The following is a 9,417-nucleotide window of genomic DNA, read 5'->3' on the forward strand; positions in this document are numbered from 1 at the left end:
GGCAAAAAATGATAATATGTTCTTTAGGTTTAAAAAAAGTCGATAGGATGAAATTAGTAAAAAATGAGACGAAATCATGAATGGAGTGGAAAAAGCATATGGACAATGCCCACATGCAGCTTATGATGAACATATGTGATAGCTTTACACATACAAAACTAAGTTTCGGGGTGCCCTTGGCGCACGATCCCGTAAAATTCGCACCGATTTACAGTTCATATACCGGCAGATAAAAATCGGCTCGGAAAATGATAACACGGTTTTTAGTTTTTACAAAACAAAATCAATAGGTTGAAATTAGGATAAAACACAAGCAATCACAAATGAAGTAGCAAACACTTCTATACAATTAGGAAAATAGATGAATATTTTGGGGCCTGGCAAACAGTTTGTAAAACGCTATATATAGCAATCTGTAGAAATCGCTAGTAATAAAACATCAAAAGAAGAAGAAAAAACTATATTGATAGGTGCAACACTATGTAAATTAGCATTAATATCACATGTCTTACTACATGGTGCATTAATACCACATGTCTTACTACTTGGTGTTGACCGTATAATCAACAACCTATAAACTGCTTTCTCTTCTAGGGAATAATCTTAATGTTCCCAACCATAAACGCTTATAATCCACAACATCTTGTGTGGCAAAATCTACAAAAGGAAAAAAGAAATCATTTCAATCTTGATGCAAGGAAATATGAATATTAATTTGGTGATCATGAAAAGAACAACCGATTACAAAACTGCAAATAGGTCATGACATAAAAATGCCAAGCTTTGGCATATATATGTTAAGGTAGAAACATCAGTAGTAATAGTTTCATTTCCAAATAACCACTGGTCAGCCACCTGCACAAAATGTATGGAAAATTCTATGGCACCTTCCATGGAGAAAAAAATGTTGCTACTCTCTCTAAATATTCGATTCTTAGCCTCTGTTCCACAACTCCTGCTTAAGATTTTATATCTTTAATGCCCTAGCTTAACTCCTCATTTTGAAATTAAAATAACATCGTAGCTAATTTCATGTTAATGATAAGGCGTAGAACATACACACAACTGAAATCTCTCTTGCATAGTCTTTCTCTCTATGTGCACGCATGCGAGATAGTTTCAGTTCTACCCGATTCACTTTATTATATGTAAAAATAAATAAAAGCCATGGTTTTAAAAGCGTTAAGGCATCCTAAAGCGGTTGGGGGGGGGGGGGGGGGGGCTCAATGCCTAGGCGCTTAAAGCGCGAAGGATGCAGTCATGCACCACTGTACTGTCAGATCTCAGCCACACTCACACAACATGCAAAGTCAGAGAGGCTTGCTCCACACCAAACCATAGAGGAGAGAGGAAAGAGACCACGGGCACACCACAGCTCCTCTCCCTTTGCTTGTAGGCACGAGCAGCTAAGCAGCAAGCCAACTCCACTCACTGAGCTACACTCACCATGCACCACTGTACCGTTAGATCTGAGCCACACTCACGGGCACACCACATGCAAAGTCAGAGAGGCTTGCTCCACAGCAAACCATGGAGTACAGGAGGAGAGAGGAGGAGAGAGGAAAGAGACCACGGGCACACCACAACTCCTCTCTCTCTCAATTGATTCCCTGACTTATTTTGTTCCCCTCTCCCCCTCTATTTCCCCTCTCTCTAGCCCCCTACAGCCATGGTCCCCTACAGCCATGGCGTCCAAAAGCAGCCAGAGCGACTCCTTCCCCGCCTAAGCGATGACCTAGATGCCTAAAAGGTCGGATCTGGACGCCTTAGACAATAAAGTAAGGCGAGGACAACGCCTTGCCATCTACAGGCGCTCTGACGCTTAGGCGTCGCCTAGGCGATGACTTGGTGACGCTTTTAAAACCATGATAAGCTGGCATCAACATAAGCATATTAAGCTCGATTATCTATTGCTCGACAATTTAAGTAGCTTTAGAAATTACATTACAATGAATTTTGGTATTATTACATCATAAGCAAGTGAAGGTGAGTTTCTACTGAAGTTCTAACCAAATTAACTCAAGTGTAATATTTATAAGCCTGTGACGGTGTGTTGCAGGTGCACACTTGTTGTATGATTAGATCTGAATGCTAAACTTAGATTTGCATGGATCAAGAATAGAGGCAGGGGCAGAAGTAGAGAACACAAAGATAATCGACTTGGTACGACTTTATGAATAGATATAACATGTTCAACAATAAGAATGTCCATACCAGCTGTTAGAATTTCATTTGGCCATATCAGCAGCACCATCGGGGCATCAGGCTTCCCAATTTTAGAGTCGGCATTAACCATTTCCTAGACTGCCGAGAGACAAACTCTTGGATGCACAACTTGAGATTGTAGAGAGAGCGGTGTCATTTAGGAATGTGGCACTTACATTTTCATTGAGGAAATACTGGACAATAATTTGACAGTCTATTGAGACCCATGATGAGGGTAGTATCACACGATCTTTCACAAGCTTTCACTGCAAAAGAAAAGAATAAGACATCATGTATCTGAAAGATGGCATGTATATATCATGAACATTTACAAACAATCTGAGAGCGTGTGATTATCCAAATAATTAAAATAGATAAATAAAATAGTGTTGTACAAGGCATACTAAATGGTAACTATCAGCTTAAATTAACCAAATTATAAAAAGTTGTGGTCCCAAGTTATGGCAAGCTAGATAGCCGCAATCCATGACCCATCTGGTCATATCTTTGGCAAACCAAAATTAATAGCAGATTTTAAAGTAAGAAAGAGATAAAATATTTTGTTCAAACCAAAATAACATGTCAATCTAATAGTATAATAAGTTCATATAAAAAGAACACAGATGTGCCAATAGGCCGGCCACAAAATCAGCGGTCCCACTCAGACTAAACAGGCCCCTCATTCCTATGGAGCGTAGTGTTTGTGGAGATCTTATTGCCAGAAAATAGATAACGGTCGGTGTTGTGTGTGTACAGTAGATCTCGAAAACTGTGAATCTGAATTTACTTCATTAATACGAGATGGTTATAATTTAGATTGTCATATGCAGTCCATTTTTATATAAAAAAATTCAATGGAAATAACAGAGAAGATTGGTGAACAACAGTTACAGTTCAAAATTTACTTTATGACAACAATCATTAGTAACTAAATAAATTGCAAACTATTCGCATTTATGAACATTGTGAAGTGGTTTGATGAATACGATCGGCCCGTTCACGAATTTGCTAATAATATATACCATGTTTATACTTACATAGCTGCACTAACAAGTATATACTTCGGTAACTAACCAGTAAAATTTCTACCTTTCTTGCTTCGAAGTGATATCCCAGAACCGTCTTGGCTGAAATCTAAATGGAAATACGATGTAATGTTTCAATGCCTAGAAGCATGAAAAGGACAGGGGTCGCATGTTCTTCGAATTAGATGGCTATCAGAAGGGACACCATTATTTATTTAAGCATTTTGTGCTAGAAGAAACAGAAATTTTATAATATCTGCTGGAGGAACTATGCTTGATAACGATAGTGGTAGTGTTTAAATTCTAATCCCAAGGCACACTCAGTTAGTCAATGCCAGAGAAATTATTTCATCAGTTGGATGGACAATGAAGCAGTGTACACTATTTAAGTATATACCCTCTATATATCCAACCTTAGTACCCCCTACCAAAAAAGCAAAGCTAACTATGCCTGCACCTGGTAATACGACATGGAATGCAAATGGTAGGTGAAAAGCAGCAACAAAAACTCACTTAAGTTTAAGAATCTATCACATAACCATTTTCTATCCATCAAGTGGTTCACTTATTCCCATTTCAGAAAGCAATTCAAATTGAAAAACAGCCTTGCGACTGGTAACTCTCAGAGGTGTAATCCACCTACTAATTAATGGTATAGAGCAAAATCTAAAATGCCAAACAATAAGAATATATTCCACTTCTTCAGTTACTCAGTAGGTCCAAATAATAGTTTCAGGTCCAAAAAAATCAAGAGCATATTCTATATACTTGAAAGTAGATAAGCTTAATCTTCCATCAGATTATATGAGATAAAGAAAATCCTTGGAAGTTTAGCATAAAACCAACAATATTTCATGTAAATGAATCCAGCAAGGATAAGCAACTTCAGCAGTGCACCAGCTAGGATAGCTATTCACATGATCGGGACTGGAGGTGTTCCAAGCTAGATAGGAAAAAAGAGAAAACAAACAAAACTGGTCGATGTGGCTGGGAGGGCGATGGGAGAAATACAAACCTTGATCTTGTAACCAAGGGTACCACAACCTTGCTGAGGGGAGGAAAAATGCCTGGTTGTGGTGTCGGTAGCTCCTTCCGACGGAGTAGTGGCTGGCGCTCCTCCATACGATGGCGACAGCCCGCTCCTCCCAAAGTTCTGCATCAGACCATCAGGATCAAAACAGATCAGACATCCCATGCCCGTCGATGTGACACCGTCCTACTTTGATCCACGGATGCTGGCAAACATTAAGATATAGTATTTCTAAAATTAAAAAACAAATAAAATAAGCCATCACTGATTTACTTACGCTCCTATTTCGCAATGTTGTGACCTGAATATCAACATGAGAAATGAGTGGGAGCAAGACCTTCATGGCTCAATTTTGTCCTATGTAATCGATAGTAGGATGAATTAAGATGTAAGAAAAGTATTGCCATGCCTCATCCTTTGTACAATCTGACCGATCTAAAGCTGGCTGTAAAACCTATCAGCCTGTACAAAAATATTACCTTAATATTCACAGGATTAATCTTGGAGCATGCCCAAAATCACTATAGCCCAGAAAAAGGCTAAAAGAAACATTACGTGCTTCTGCCTATACACTGATATGCCATCAAATAAAGGAAAGGGTCATATAGAAAGCCAATAAAAACCAACAACCTTCTTATTCTTCCCCCTTCTTCTATATATGCACATGAAAGCCTCCAATAACGATATAATTCCAAGTTTGGAGGAAACGCATCGTTCTAGGTGAGAATAAATATTTTCAGTGGGCTCTAAAGTCAAATTCTAATTCTACAACAGTTTCTTATGATCAAAGCCCGTTGCAGCAAAGAAAATAAACCTATAGATGCTTAGGTAGAAGTTTAAAAGAAATTTGAGATCTTTCACATGTGCATAGACAAACTTCACAGAACATAGCATGCTCTGGATTGCCGAACAGCTACTGTTTCTGAACATGAAAACTTGAGTCTGTTAGAGATAGAAAAAGGTTAATGTCATATCAGAAGTATAGAATGATTTCTATATAGTGCAGATTTGCTAGAAATGCACACTGGAATGCAAAATGCAGTGGATTGACATCAATAGCACAAAACTGAAACCTTGCATGTCCATGACGTTCAAAATTTCTATCTAGAAGCTGCATTTAAAGGCTGGTTTTCAGCGATAAAGAGTTCAAGACACAATATTGCACACATAGCTTGAAAATGAAACAAAAGCAACACTGCAGATACTGATATGTGAGGGAGGAACAATTGCCATAATTAATATATTATGGCAATTAAATAGTAATAGTGACAACCCAAACAATATATCAACAATGGTAAGGCATACGAGAGTATAGTATGCGGTATTTTTTGAAAACTGGAGATGCAAAAATATATGTGTTTGTACATGAAAAAATAATAAGATTCTTTGGTACACATACTTGAGAGTCCTAACCAAGGTTTTAAACATTAGAAAAAGAGGTTTTCAAGTAGAAACTTACATTAGAAAGTGAACAGCCTTACTAAAGAAAATGTATCCACCATTACCTACAATGTAAAGTAGTGTTCTAAACGGCGCTTGCTTCTCTCAAAGATATTGCTGGCCCTCTTCCATCTGAGGAAAAAATGAGAGCAACCAACAAGCATTAACAAATGTGCAATCAAGAAAACTAAGAATTGGAAAATGAAGGTATATAAATAAGAGAGGAATCGGGGAGGCTAGGAGCACATGTCTAAAATTCATAAAGCACAAGCATACATAGCACTGATGGCCAAATTGTATACATAGTCTAGTTTACTTTTGGATCAACCTAAATAAACAAATTAAATGCCAAACAGAAAATCAATCGCTGGCAACATCTATGATGGAAAGTTAATATTCACATGTACCAACTCCATTATTAGAGTAAAAAAGATAGAAGATTCAAGTAGAGGCACAAAAAACTTACATAATTTGGCCGTTGTCATCATGGAAAGATGCTTGCCTCACAATTATGTCAAGAGAAAGCTGGGTCACCCCTGTTCTGCAACTTTTTCCATCCTTACAACGTCCTACAGTCACGAAGCCAAGCTAAGTATGGTTATTACCATGAAAAGAGAAACAACATTTGTTCTGACCAGGACCAAACATAGTAGAAAAACAAGGCAATTGTACACAACATATATTGCTACTCGTTGTTGTAGGAATCTCCAGACCGTAGTATCATGATATCAGTTGAAAAAACCCGAGTAGAAAAAATTGGAGTCATAATAGAATGAGCTTACGTGGAGGTTGTTATCTGGATGTGGTGAGATGCCCAGCTGTTGATCACTGCAATACCTGTGGCTGCAACATCAGTCACTTCCGAAACCTCGCACTCTTGTGCTTTCTGCAACAGCAAGCGCGCGGTGAGTCCGCAACAAACCTCCTTCGCTCCGCCACCTCATCCATCTCAACAAATCTGTACAAAATTCAGAGCACTGATTTTCAATACTACAAATATTTGAGAAACGCTAGAGTAGGAAACCTGTGCTCTTTGAATAAAAATGATCAATGTGTACAAATTTGACTGATGTACATCTGATGGGTGAGTGCCAAAAAATAGAGCGCAAATATATTTTCCCAGGAAGACTGATCTATTTAGCAATTAATAGCACGCACAATCCAGTTCACATAACAGAGGGGTTATATCAAAGGAGTGTAGGAGAAGGGAGAAGCATGAGGGAATAGAGATGTAGGATAGGAAGCTCACCCTGGGTCATAGGTTTCACTCCCTGGTTTGGCGGCGGCGGTATGAACTGCTTCGTCAATGCCATCCTTCTATCCCCATACAATACAAGGGGTCATGATGGAGGGAGAGGCACTGCCAGGCCAGCAACTTGTTTTCGTCACTGCAGCTCAACCGCTGAACCAAATTTAGTGAATGACCACTCAAAATGATCACAGGAACGAGGCCTACAAAACATTGTATGTAATCTTTCTCTGATTCGGCTGAATGGGTACTCGAAATAGACGATCTCTGAAGCTGTATGTTCTGAAACGGGAATAGAAAAACATGTTTCCTCTAATCCCCACTTGATCTAGCTAATCCCTGCCATTTCTCTTTCCCATCCCGTGTCCATCACCAGCAACAAGTCAACAACAAATCACCAGATCCACCACTAGAAAAGTGAGAAAATAGTGCTATGAGAAAGAGAGACAGAGAGATGGAGAGGGAGGACAACCTTGCCGGGTAGTGGCTAGATGAGGAGATCACGGCGGCTCGATGTGGCGGCTGTAGTCGTGTAGTTCCTCTAGGGCGACCTCCAGCAGCATCTGCTAAGACGGACGCGATGGGGAGGAGGAGATGCGCACGAGGTGGTGGCCGGGATGGGGGCGCAAGGGGAGAGGAGAAGGAACGAGGCGCCATCGACCTCCGGCTGCTGCTGCTGTGGCGGCCGTGAAGGGGAGGAGGGGAGGCGCGCGGCGGCAGGGATGGGGGCACGAGGGAGAGGAGGAGAAGAACGGGGCAGAATTGGGGAAGACAAGGGAAATGGCGAAACCACCCCTATCCACCCTGCGCTGATCCAGATTTTTCGCTCGGAGAGCGCGAGGCTTACTGCACCGGCGAAACGAGCCACAGCAGCTGACGTGTGGACCCACCTAGCCGTAGGACCCAAACGCGCTCACAGGCGGGTACATAACGGCCATTGCATCATTTCCTCTAGCGGTAAGGACCGACCGGGTAAAAAGCAACACACGCAGCCCGCAGCCAATCAGATGGCACTCTCTTGCAAGAACAAACGGTTCAGATTGGATGGTGGAAAAATCGAACAGTTCACATTCGCAGAGCTCTGTGAAGCCCCCATGGGGGGGCAGCTATTATACCTTTAGATGCTGGATCCCCGAGATCACCTTCTTGCCATCGGACAGCCAGGGATGAAAACATCGACAGTGTCGGATTACCTATTCTAAAGATGCATAGAGATCTGACCGGTAAAGTAAAAAAAAAAACAGATCTAAATATCAACTGGAAAAAAAAACAGATCTAAAAAAAACAGAGATTGGCCAAAGTAAAAAAAAAAAAAAAAAGTAGATCGAAAGATGCATAGAGACCTGACCGGTAGGTTTCTATTCTTACAGATCAACTCGTCCAATAAAAAATGATAGCAAAGATCCTACGCATGTCATAAGAAGTGGTCAAACATAGGACTACCTAGGCTAGGTCATTCATTGCTTGGTCCGCTATATTCGTTTTGTCTTCTAGTTCTCCACAGGGACTTCCTACTACTCCGCTGTTGCGGTCAGAAACCCACCGGCGAGCAACGACGGGCAACACAGTAGAGCCGGGAACAACTTAGGGCTGCGGCTGGCCCTGGTCCCTCCGAGCGACGGCCCGCAAAGCCTCTGGTACGCACGTCCGATGCTGGTGCAAGGGCGTGCCACCTGACCTATACCTGGTCAGGAAGGTGATGGAGATGCCTCGCTTAGTTTCCTGCATGGCATACACGTAAACATTAAATACGAGCCTCGATCGGCTCTCAGGTTATCCTGTTAATCGGCTCAAAGAGCCGATCCACCCATGATTCGTACGAGGTGCACGAATATATGGTGGTTCTGCTTGATCAAGATAAAGCTAAAGCGATCTACGACGATTTAGGGTTTTCACCGCATAATCGGATCATCCTACTCACGATTGGGCCTCGCGGTCACGTACGGTGATCGTAAGCCGGTCCTAGACAAGGCCTAAAAACCAACACGAGGTTGATCCTCGGAACATCCTGTCTAGGGCTAGCAAACGACACCCTACGCGTCGCTGGATCCTCCAACCCTTTGTAAGGCCTAACTATTGCAGATATTAAACTAATCCTTGAAGAACAAGGAGCAACCGTAACGGATCGGATCTACTAAATAATGATCAAGCGGGGTGCCGCCCCTACACCTAAGATAGGTGTAAGGGCGGCTAGATGTATAAGGGTTGCACTACGACAGCATATGATACGAAGAACAATGCTAACCCTAACACATCTAAGATAACTATGTTGCTCGCCATCAAAAAGGCTTCAGTACGAGCAACGCATGAACAACGAAATAAGCTTGTGCTGCCTAGATCGCAAGATGCGATCTAGGCAGCATGATGCTTACCGGTAGAAACCCTCGAGACGAAGGAGTTGGCGATGCGCCGAGATTGATTTGTGGTGAACGTTGGTTGTTGTTTATTCCATAAACCCTAGGTACATA

At 41.4% G+C, this 9,417-nt stretch overlaps 1 long non-coding RNA gene across 3 annotated transcripts; it reads right to left on the reverse strand.

Moving 5' to 3' along the window:
- Positions 1-463: 463 nt before the first annotated feature.
- LOC127299959 (uncharacterized) lies at positions 464-7,709 on the reverse strand. 3 transcript variants are annotated; one of them, XR_007850806.2, is made up of 9 exons: positions 7,422-7,709; positions 6,950-7,152; positions 6,483-6,658; positions 6,167-6,269; positions 5,766-5,832; positions 4,538-4,722; positions 4,246-4,446; positions 2,215-2,471; positions 464-657 (listed from the first exon to the last, which is right to left on the reverse strand). It is a non-coding gene; the product is annotated as an uncharacterized lncRNA (long non-coding RNA). The 3 variants fall into 3 exon arrangements; XR_007850808.2 differs by having other exon boundaries at positions 4,246-4,449; XR_007850807.2 differs by having other exon boundaries at positions 4,246-4,465.
- Positions 7,710-9,417: the final 1,708 nt, after the last annotated feature.

This window comes from Lolium perenne, chromosome 5 (genome assembly GCF_019359855.2).
Source record: "Lolium perenne isolate Kyuss_39 chromosome 5, Kyuss_2.0, whole genome shotgun sequence".
In the NCBI taxonomy this organism is placed as follows: Eukaryota; Viridiplantae; Streptophyta; class Magnoliopsida; order Poales; family Poaceae; genus Lolium; species Lolium perenne.